This window comes from Aquarana catesbeiana, linkage group LG08 (assembly GCF_042186555.1).
Source record: "Aquarana catesbeiana isolate 2022-GZ linkage group LG08, ASM4218655v1, whole genome shotgun sequence".
Classification (NCBI taxonomy): Eukaryota; Metazoa; Chordata; class Amphibia; order Anura; family Ranidae; genus Aquarana; species Aquarana catesbeiana.
In genome coordinates, this window is record NC_133331.1 from 143,068,125 (window position 1) to 143,080,145 (window position 12,021).

Below are 12,021 nucleotides of genomic sequence, written 5' to 3' on the forward strand. Positions count from 1 at the left end.
AGTCATTTTCAGGAATCTCTGGTAACCACCGAATTGAGAAAGGCATGTACAAATGCGGTACTTGTGAATATTGCCAATGGATTTTGTAAGGATCATCTTTCACTTTGCCAAATGGAAATATACACAATATTGAATATTATGTCGATTGTCAAACAATGGTTGTTATATATATTGCATTTTGTAAATGTGGGTTATTTTATGTCGGAAAGACATTTAGAAATTTCTGGAAAACAATTTATGACCACATCTACTATATTAGGAAAAACTTATTATATACCCCTATTGGTAGGCATGTAGCCCTTCAACACAAACATGACACCTTGATGGTCCAGTCTACTGTTTTGGAAAGGGTCCTTTAAGACCCAAGAGGAGGTATTCTGGACAAAAAGTTACTTCAATGTGAGGCCAGACGTATCTTCAATCTTAATGCCACTTGCCTACCAGGCCTGAATGTGACGTGTCATCGGGATAAACATTGCAGTTTTGGTTACTGAAGCCCCCTGTTTCCCTCGTGAAGACTAAGAAGAATAATACATGCAAAACCTTTGCCATCTTACCAACCTTTGTAACCAGAATCCCTTCATTATTCTTTATGGGGCCAATATGATCTGTCCTCCCTTTTTTACTATATTTGTACTTAAAGGATTTCTTGGGATTTTTCTTACTCCCCTCCGCTATGTGCCTTTTGTGTTCTATCTTAGCCACCCTGATTACACTCTTACATTTCCTATTGCATTCTTTATACAGTTGGAATGCTGATGATGATCCCTCAGCCTTGTATTTTTTGAAGGCTTTCTCCTTTGCTTTTTTATGTATTTTTACATTGGTGTTGAGCCACCCAGAGCTTTTATTAGCTCTTTTAAATGTATTACCCTTTGGGTGCACTGGCTAATACCCTTATTTAATATGCTCCTAAAGCACATCCATTATTCCTCCATGTTCTTTGTTCCTAGTATTTTATCCCATTTAGTATCTTCTAGCAAGGAGCGTCATTTCTGGAAGTTGGCTCTTTTGAAATTTAGTATCTTTGTATTCCCCTTATGTTCCCTATTTGTATGATTTATGCTGAAACTAATTGAGTAAGTATCCCACATGAATCTGGAATCATGGTGGTTGCTTGAATCTGGAATTTCAGTGGAAGAAAGTTTGTTGAACAAGATGGATGCTGTGGTGGGGCCACATAATGCCTTTGTGGTACAGCTGCTACATCATATTCTGAAAAATAATGTTTTCACTTTTGATGGCTTCCACTACCTCCGGGTGTATGGGGTTGCGATGGGGACATGTTGTACCCTGTCGTATGCCAACCTGTACCTGGGGGGGTGGGAGCGAACTATATTTGCAGACGAGTCTCTGTCTGTGTACCTGTCCAGCATAATATGCTGGTTTAGGTACATAGACAATGTATTCATGGTATGGAACTCCGGTGAAGTGGAATTGCGAAGGTTCATGGAAAAATTATCTACCAACACATATGACTTAAAATTTACTATGCAGTGTGATTCGACATCGATATCATTTATAGATGTTGGTATCTTTAAAAATGAGGATGGAACACTGGGCACATCTTTGTATAGGAAACCGACGGCCGATAATACTATACACTGTATACAAAAAAAGGCTGCGCTGCCACTGGTGAGTGAGTGCAAAAGTAAATCACTTAGATAACTGCAGATAGTGCACCCATATGTAATGAATAAACAGTGAAGAAAGAATTGAATTTAAAATTAAAATTAAGATATTGAAAAAAATTCCAACATGGATCCCATAAAATAAACATAAAAAACTGAGCATGAGAGGTCAGATTCAAAACTGGATCATGGAGTAAGCAAAGTCCATAAAAAAAGTTCCTTGATGGAAAAGTCTTTCAAAAGAGGAATACACCAGTCATCCAAACGATGTGAGACATGCAATATTGTCACCCTAAGGAGCGTGATGACAGGAAAGTTCCTCCACCTCAAAACCAACTGCCCCTTACCAGATCCAGTGATCTCTTGTTAGGGAGATCTTGTGAGTATGTGGCTGTGTCCCCCAGCCACAGGGTCTCTGCTGAGAACGAATCTCAAAGGGTCACCTCTCAGGGGGTCCTCTAGAAGGTGCATGAAGGCTCAGTCCCCATGGATATAGATCATGGAGTCGATTCTGCTGGGATAATCTCCTGTGATAATACTATACTTCATGCATCCAGTGCACACCCCCAACCACTGATAAAAAGCATAGCATATTCGCAATATTTGCGCACTAGACAAAATTGTTCCAAAGAGGAGGACTTTAAGAGAGAATCAAAACTGTTGAGATCTTGGCTACTAAAGAGAGGTTACAGGAAAACAACTCTTAAGAAAGCTTACAATAAGGCATAACAAAGAAGTAAACATGACACCTCGATGGTCCAGTTCACTGTTTTGGAAAGAGTCCTTTAAGACCCAAGAGGAGGTAATCTGGACAATAAGTTACTTCAGCGTGAGGCCAGATGGATCTTCACTTTTAATGCCACTTGCCCACCAGGTCTGAATATGGCCTTGAGCTACAAACCATTTTTGGGCTAGTTGGGCTATAGACCCAACAATGTGATAATTTCCTGTCCCCTTTAATATTCTACTATAATCTAATTTGATATAGGTGTTTGAATAGGATCAGTTTCTGATTTGTCCATATGTCGTATTGTGTCCTGTTGTCGGCCAATATCAATATCATGAGCAAGAATATATTATAGTCTATAGATATGTACTGTAATGAATTAGGAAAGAGGAATAGAAGCTAAAATGGATGTCAGAGGTTGGTGCAGCATATTATATTATATTTCCAATATGTACCAGTGGAATAGGGAAATTTGTGTGTTTTAAATGCATTTTTGACAAATGGGTGATGTGGTAGAGTGATGTGCTTGGTGTCCTCATATGCGATCCGAATTGATGTCACTGATTCTGAGTGGGACCCCATATATGGTTAATATCTGGGGGGTAGATAGGCTTGAAATAGCCCCCTACCTCGACCAAGGTGGTGTTGAGGTGGTAGGATGATGGGGAATCCCACCTCATTTTATGGCATTTTTTAACTGTATAGCAAAGATTATTATTACATTTACATTTGGTGTATTGCGGCGGGCGCTCAGGCTATGTAGGTATTATATAATATTGGCCATGGCAGGGTCTGCTATACATCATTCGAAAGATAGACATGGTGGTTGCTTCATAAGGAGAAGCGCTCCTATTACAGTGGAGGTTGTGCTCTTTCGTCTTCTGTATGGGAGCTTGAGCGCTGCTGGCCGCGCTCTATCGCGCATGCACGTACTTTCGGTTTAATGTTCTGTGCTGAGGTTGGCGTCTGCACATGCGCAAGCTTACCTGCGGTGCATAGGATTCATTACATGACATGCTTTAAAAAAATGAGGAAGCTGAACCTGGCATTCCCCTAATCGCACCTGATACTAGCTACAATTAGGAAGCCAATTTGGTGCCAATATCTGTTTAAATTGCTTGATAAGGAGAAGCGCTCCTATTACAGTGGGGGTTGCGCTCTTTCATCTTCTGTATGGGAGCTTGAGCGCTGCTGGCCGCGCTCTATCGCGCATGCACGTACTTTTGGTTTAATGTTCTGTGCTGAGGTTGGCGTCTGCACATGCGTGAGCTTAGCTGCGGTGCATAGGATTCATTACAAGACATGCTTTAAGAAATGAGGAAGCTGAACCAAGCATTCCCCTAATCGCACCTAATACTAGCTGCAATTGGGAAGCCAATTTGGTGCCAATATCTGTTTAAATTGTGTCAGTCTGTGCATCAAGGTGCTATGCTGTTTGGTGGAAGCATATAGAGGTAAATGCTGCAGTCTTTTGGTTATACAGTATATTATAGGAATGTCCTTTGGATGAGATGACAATAAGTCCACTGCACTTCCCATAGAACCCTTGTGGATTATAAAGGAAAGAAGGACTAGAAGGCAGCTCTTTATGGCATATTAAAGACATTTTTGACACACATGTTTTGATGCAAGGTCGCTGGTAAGTGTCAAATATAACTGTGGACTATATTGAATAGGCCTTATAGGAAGCGATTGTTTAAGTATATTGAGGAAACGAGATTAGTGGCTTATGTTGCAATTTTTATTCCCAGATACTTACCTCCCAATTTGAAATACTGTAGGATTCCTGGGACTAATCATTATTATTGCTTGCCATCTGGAATACCATTGAGGTTAATGTGTGATCCTGAGAATCTCAATGGCATTGATTTAGTATAGTGTAGTCTGATTGTTTTTCCTTTTTTCTGACACCATAGGTGGTAGGTAGACACCGTGGCTATATAGCCCCCTACTTTGAGTTAAGGGTGCTGTTTCCTAAGATTATAATCTTAGTAAGTACACATTGTCTCTTGTTAAAGCATTGTTCTAGCACAGGTATAGTCCCCCTCCATAGTTTACCAACTTCTTGCTTATTTCTGTATATATATATATATATATATATATATATATATATATATATATATATATTTCTAAATATATGACATAAATTTGTGGCTTGCTCCTTGATGACACCTGGCACACCACCTTTCAGAAGAAACTTCTCAATTGTAAGTGGTCTTTGATGCACATTTACCTTTGTACACATGAGCTGGTATAGGAAAAGATGTATATATGTTGCATTTTTACCTGACAAAAATATGATATAAATATGATTAATAGTTATGTTCTTCTTTGATTAGGATCTCTATTTACAGTCGAACTGAGGTCCTGAGGAAGCACAGATGTGAAAAGCGTCAACCTCCTGACTTAGTAGATATAGAGATATATTGTTTAAATATCATCTTGATCATATTGATTCGAGCCAATCCCTTTGGTTTTATTTGTAAATGTGTAAAGAATTTTTAAATAATTTTATGTAATGAAGACAATATTTATAATTATGTTGTAAATGTCCTTCACTGGTACCAGTAAAGTCCAATCAAACCGTTTTATTAAAATCTAAGTGCTATACTGTATATGATAATAATAATTACTATTTAGGCATGAGGCCCTTTATCAAGTATGTTTAATGTATTTTTGCTTAAAAAATAAAAATACTCAAAACCTGTAACTCAGCTGCAGTTGGACACAGGCGGGCTGAATGCTTAAATCTCAGTGCTCATTTACACCACAGCACACATTACAACGCAATGTATATATGTTGCTTTGAGTTGCCTTTCATTCACTGCACTCTAATACCGCGTACACACAATCTGACTTTCCGCCGGGAAATGTTGGATGTGAGTTTGTTGGCTGAAAGTCCGACCGTGTGTATGCTCCATCAAACATTTGTTGGCGGACTTTCCGCCAACAAATGTTGGCTAGCAGGTTCTCAAATTTCCTGCCAACAAAACTTTGTTGTCGGACTTTCCGATCATGTGTACACAAGTCCGTCACACAAAAGTTCACGCATGCTCGGAATCAAGCAGAAGGAGCCCAAAGGGTGGCGCACTGGCAATTGAACTTCCTTTTTATCGGCTCGTCGTACGTCTTGTAGGTCACCACGTTCCCACGTTCGTAATTGTTGGCCAACATTTGTGTGACCGTGTGTATGCAAGACAAGTTGGAGCCAAGACAATTAGAAGAACAACCTTTGAACAAAATTCCGCGGTTTTGTTGTTGGAATGTCCGATCGTGTGTACGGGGCATAACATGCGCTGCAGCAAATCACAACACACAGATGCAGGTACTGACATTCAGCAAAATTTTGGGCAGTTAACACGCCATGCTTTGGATTTTGGGAGGAAACAAAAGCTCACATGCAAAAGGAGAGAATATACAAACTCCAGGCAGATAGAGCGGTATTAAAGCAGTATTAAACCCAAAACCACAAATGTAATATATTGCAGCTTATCAATCATTAGATTTGGTGGCTGCATTTATTTTCTTTTTTAGGCTTTTTCCCTCTGTTATCCCCTGGTGATCTGGCTAGTAACAAAAATCCTGTATTACAGTGCCTCCACTCTTGATGAAGCTTCACAGAGGGCACTTTTGAACAGCAGTGGGAGGATGGAGAATGTTAGACTCTAAAGTTACTCTATAATCATTTACAGCAAACAGTTTTTTTCCTTTTAGGATAAATGTTTTATATAACTAAATAACAGCTGATCATTTTAAGCACTCCTGTCAGTGTTAAATGGTTCGTCTCAACTCTGTACCTGGATTGATAGTGCCTCATTGGATATATAAATTGTGAGTAGGGGTGGGTACCATCATCCTACGGCGGCACAGTGGTGTAGTGGGTAGCACTCTCGCCTAGCAGTAAAAAGGGTCACTGGTTCGAATCCCAACCACGATACTACCTGCCTGGAGTTTGCATGTTCTCCCTGTGCCTGCGTGGGTTTCCTCCGGGTACTCCGGTTTCCTCCCACACTCCAAAGACATGCTGGTAGGTTAATTGGCTTCTGACCAAAAATGGCCCTAGTATATGAATGGGGACCTTGGATTGAGGGTAGGGACTGATGTGAGTGTGGGATGTACAGGGTTAGGGACAATTGTAGACACACACCCACACTCACTCAGGTTGAACTGGATGGACTGGTGTCTTTATTCAACCTTACTAACTATGTCACTATGTAACTATATCCTAATAGAGTTTGAGACGGGGGGACGGGTTAACTAGGGCTGCTCCAATAGTGTTGCCCAGTAACACCAGTATTGTAGATGGACTATCTCGGTACCCAGTAAATGGAAACATATAAAGATATATTAAAAAATATACATTTAGTGGAAAAATATAAAAATAAAATTATATAAACACAACAAAATATGTAACAAAATTATAGAAGGTAACAAATTAAACGTTTGTAAGTTCTAAAACCCATCAGGTAGGTGGGAACAAGATGATGCGGGTAGGAATAGGTCCTCGACTAGTTTCGCAACGATTGTCACTTCTTCAGGGGGTATTACCCAAAGCATCTAAAATAAACTCCCCCTCCCCTACCACATTCCCATCTTCTTTTCCCTCTCTCATTCTGTGCACTTCCTCCCCACTCCCCCTTCCTCATTCATGATGTGTGTGCACAAGTTTGGCCCCACCACACATTTAACATATTATTACTATCTTATTTAGAACCTTCTTATCCTATTCCAGCTGATACCACGTTTTTGCCTCCCGTGTCCGCCCGGGGGCACCCGCCTGTGGTGTCTCAATAGCCGTCTCTTGCGCCCTTATGGGGCTTCCATTGGTGAGTTACACTACTGTCTACCATGCTCCACCAACCCTGCTTTATTTGATAGCTTTAATCAAACAATTGAATCCCTTTTTTCTATGTAACTATGAGACTGTATCTGTTTATTTTAGATGCTTTGGGTAATACCTCCTGAAGAAGCGACAATCGTCGCGAAACTAGTCGAGGACCTATCCCTACCCGCATCATCTTGTTCCCACCTACCTGATGGGTTTTAGAACTTACAAACATTTAATTTGTTACCTTCTATAATTTTGTCACATATTTTGTGTTTATATTCTTATTTTTATATTTTTCCAATAAATGTATATTTTTTAATATATCTTCATACGTTTCCATTTACTGGGTAACGAGATAGTCCATCTACAATACTGGTGTTACCGGACAACACTATCGGAGCAGCCCTAGTTAACCCGCCCCCTCGTCTCAACTCTGTAACTGATACATTTGGAGGAGAGCTTGTTCTTTTGAAAAACAACAGACCTACTTGCTCAATCACCAGATGATAAAAGATGAAAGAAAGCGTAAAAAAAAAAAAAAAAAGAAATGTAATGCAGCCATCACATTTATGAATTGGTAAGTTGCAATATAACAAATGTTTGCTATTGAGTTTAATACTGCTTTAAATCACTGGTAGATATACATTGCAAGATCACACATCTTGCTCATTCTTTAAATTATATTTGGGTATCCAGTAGTATATGCATTTATCCCCCTTGCTTTATTATCTTTTGCTTTACGGTATACATTTATGTATTATTTTTTTAACGATATCTCCAAGCAGGCAAAGGTGCTGTACCTAGAATAAGAGTGGACAGCAAGTTGTGTCATTCTGTGAAGTAATCCAACTAGCATTATCCACAGTTCAAACACTTTACAATGATGCTAATAGTGATGCAGTCAGGAACATTACAACAGGAAATGGGCAAACCTGGTATTGAAGAGAAGATAGTAAATGTTTTATGGGGCTATATTTAAGCATACCTTGTTAAATTCCAGGAACGGTTGACTGACCACCTGAAGACTGTTAAGATGAGTCAATAAAACATGCCCTGGAATGTGTTACAGTAAATTATAAGAAAATTAGCATTTTCTTTCATCTGATTTGTACTCTAAGCTGAATCTTTACATTGATCAGCTTTGTTATTAAAAATCATCTGGGTTAGTAGGTTGGCAATGCACAGAACAAGAAATTGTGTACAATAAACAGTATGACAAAGTCTCTCCATCACCTGGCCTTTTTTAAAAGACATTTCCCTCCCTATCATGTTGAATATCCCATTTTTCAGACAATTAAATGTAAATTGTCCCTTCAGAATTTACCTGTAGGGCTACTACAAAGCTGCATTGGAGTTTGTCAGCTGAGGTACAATATCTTGCTGTGTGTAGGGCTGGACATACCCCAGGGCGCTGCCAATATGCATACAAAAATTACATTTATTTGCTTATATTTTTAAATCTTTTGTTATTAATGGAAAAAACTGACCCCTGGATCCTTACATGAAAACCGTGAGGATAGAAATATTTGTAGCTGCCATGCTGGGTTGGTTTTTAAAGGTGTCGTTTACAAGGTTGTTGTCCTGCCTTTACTACCCACCTTGAACCAGAACAAGTATGCAGTCAGAGAAGATAGAACGTCCTGTCCTTCGATGGACCCTTGTATCAAAATCATGGTAGGTCCCATATTTCTACCCTTCACTTTTAAAATGCCACTGGCTCTCAGTAAGAATGATTGTCTTCTGTATGCCACATTAGTGGCAGCTGTGATAATGTCATGGGATATAATGTAAATTTCCAGACAAATCTACTACTGCTCAAAGTTAAACATGGCTTAATGTGATCCTATTCTCTGATCAAGCCCCCCAGCCGCTGAACATGAAAGTGATATTAAAGAGGTGTTTTTTTTTCTAAATTAAAAAAAAATGTATACTTACCTGCTCTGTGCAATGGTTTTGCACACAGGAGCCCCAATCCTTATCTTCTTGGGTCCCTTGCTGCTGATCCTGGATCCTTCCCTCTTTGAGTACCCCCCCCCCCCCCGGCAAGCTAATTGATACACATAGTGTGGCTTGGCGCCGCCCCCCGGTCCCTCATCACTTCATTTGATTGACAGCAGCGGGAGGGAGAGAGCAGTGTCGCTGCTCTTGTGCACAGCACTGGACCAAGATTGGCTCAGGTAAGTATTTAGGGGGGTTGAAGGGGCAACTAAAAGTTTTATTTTTACCTTAATGCAGAGAATGCATTAAGGTAAAAAAAAAACCTTTAGCCTTCAGAACCACTTGAAGTATACATCGGGGCCAGAAGGACTCCTCAGCCCTATTTAAGCTGCAACAGGAGTAATCCAGAGCTTACACAGAGCTCTGTCTACTTTAATGTGAGAAAGCTGAGCCAAGCACCAGCACCTGTAAGCCATACACCTCCTCCATACCCAAAAGTATCATTTTTTTTTTCAGCTCCAGGTGAATAAGGGAAGGTGGTCACAGGGCTGATCCTAGGGTCACAGACGCCTGGGTGCAAAAATACTGACTCCTCCCCTTTACAAATGTTTATATGGCAACAACTCAAACACAGAGATGCTTCCCTAAGGTGTCTTCCTTATCCTGGGATCCTCCCATGATCTCTTAACAATAAACAAAATATAGGAAGAGAGTACACTAATAGGATCTGGAGGGGGGTCTCTCTAATGGACACAGAGAGGGCCTCTGTTACAAGAGCCCCCAGACATACTGCAAACATACTACAGGAGATGGTCAGAGACTGCAGACATACTACAGGAGATGGTCAGAGACTGTAGACATACTACAGGAGATGGTCAGAGACTGTAGACATACTACAGGAGATGGTCAGAGACTGTAGACATGATACAAGAGATGGTCAGAGACTGCAAACATTCTACAGGAGATGGTCAGAGACTGCAGACATGATACAAGAGATGGTCAGAGACTGCGGACATGATAGAAGAGGTGGTCAGAGATTGTGGATGTGATACAAGAGATGGTCAGAGACTGCAGACATGATACAGGAGATGGTCGGAGACTGCAGACATGATACAGGAGATGGTCAGAGATGCTCCCCTAAGGTGTCTTCCTTATCCTGGGATCCCCCCATGATCTCTTAACAATAAACACAATACAGGAAGAGCGTACACTAATAAGATCTGGAGGGGGGTCTCTCTAATGGACACAGAGAGGGCCTCTGTTAGAAGAGCCCCCAGACATACTGCAAACATACTACAGGAGATGGTCAGAGACTGTAGACATACTACAGGAGATGGTCAGAGACTGTAGACATGATACAGGAGATGGTCAGAGACTGCAGACACGATACAAGAGATGGTCAGAGACTGCAAACATACTACAGGAGATGGTCAGAGACTGCAGACATGATACAAGAGATGGTCAGAGACTGCAGACATGATACAGGAGATGGTCAGAGTCTGCAGACATGATACAGGAGATGGTCAGAGACTGCAGACACGATACAAGAGATGGTCAGAGACTGCAAACATTCTACAGGAGATGGTCAGAGACTGCAGACATGATACAAGAGATGGTCAGAGACTGCAGACATGATAGAAGAGGTGGTCAGAGATTGCGGATATACAAGAGATGGTCAGAGACTGCAGACATGATACAGGAGATGGTCGGAGACTGCAGACATGATACAGGAGATGGTCAGAGACTACAGACACGATACAAGAGATGGTCAGAGACTGCAGACATGATACAGGAGATGGTCAGAGACTGCAGACATGATACAAGAGATGGTCAGAGACTGCGGACATGATAGAAGAGGTGGTCAGAGATTGTGGATATGATACAAGAGATGGTCAGAGACTGCAGACATGATACAGGAGATGGTCAGAGATGCTCCCCTAAGGTGTCTTCCTTATCCTGGGATCCTCCCATGATATCTTAACAATAAACACAATACAGGAAGAGCGTACACTAATAAGATCTGGAGGGGGGTCTCTCTAATGGACACAGAGAGGGCCTCTGTTAGAAGAGCCCCCAGACAAACTGCAAACATACTACAGGAGATGGTCAGAGACTGTAGACATACTACAGGAGATGGTCAGAGACTGTAGACATGATACAGGAGATGGTCAGAGACTGCAAACATACTACAGGAGATGGTCAGAGACTGCAGACATGATACAAGAGATGGTCAGAGACTGCAGACATGATACAGGAGATGGTCAGAGACTGCAGACATGATACAGGAGATGGTCAGAGTCTGCAGACATGATACAGGAGATGGTCAGAGACTGCAGACACGATACAGGAGATGGTCAGAGACTGCAAACATTCTACAGGAGATGGTCAGAGACTGCAGACATGATACAAGAGATGGTCAGAGACTGCAGATATGATAGAAGAGGTGGTCAGAGATTGCGGATATACAAGAGATGGTCAGAGACTGCAGACATGATACAGGAGATGGTCGGAGACTGCAGACATGATACAGGAGATGGTCAGAGACTGCAGACACGATACAGGAGATGGTCAAAGACTGCAAACATACTACAGGAGATAGTCAGAGACTGCCGACATGATAAAAGAGATGGTCAGAGACTGCAGACATGATACAGGAGATGGTCAGAGACTGCAGACATGATACAGGAGATGGTCAGAGTCTGCAGACATGATACAAGAGATGGTCAAAGACTGCGGACATAGTACAGGAGATGGTCAGAGACTGTAGACATGATAAAGGAGATGGTTAGAGACTGCCGACATGATACAAGAGATGGTCAGGGACTGCAGAAATTATACAAGATATCAATGCATCAAATGCAGCCTACCTGTGCCCACTAAATGCAGCCTTATCAGTG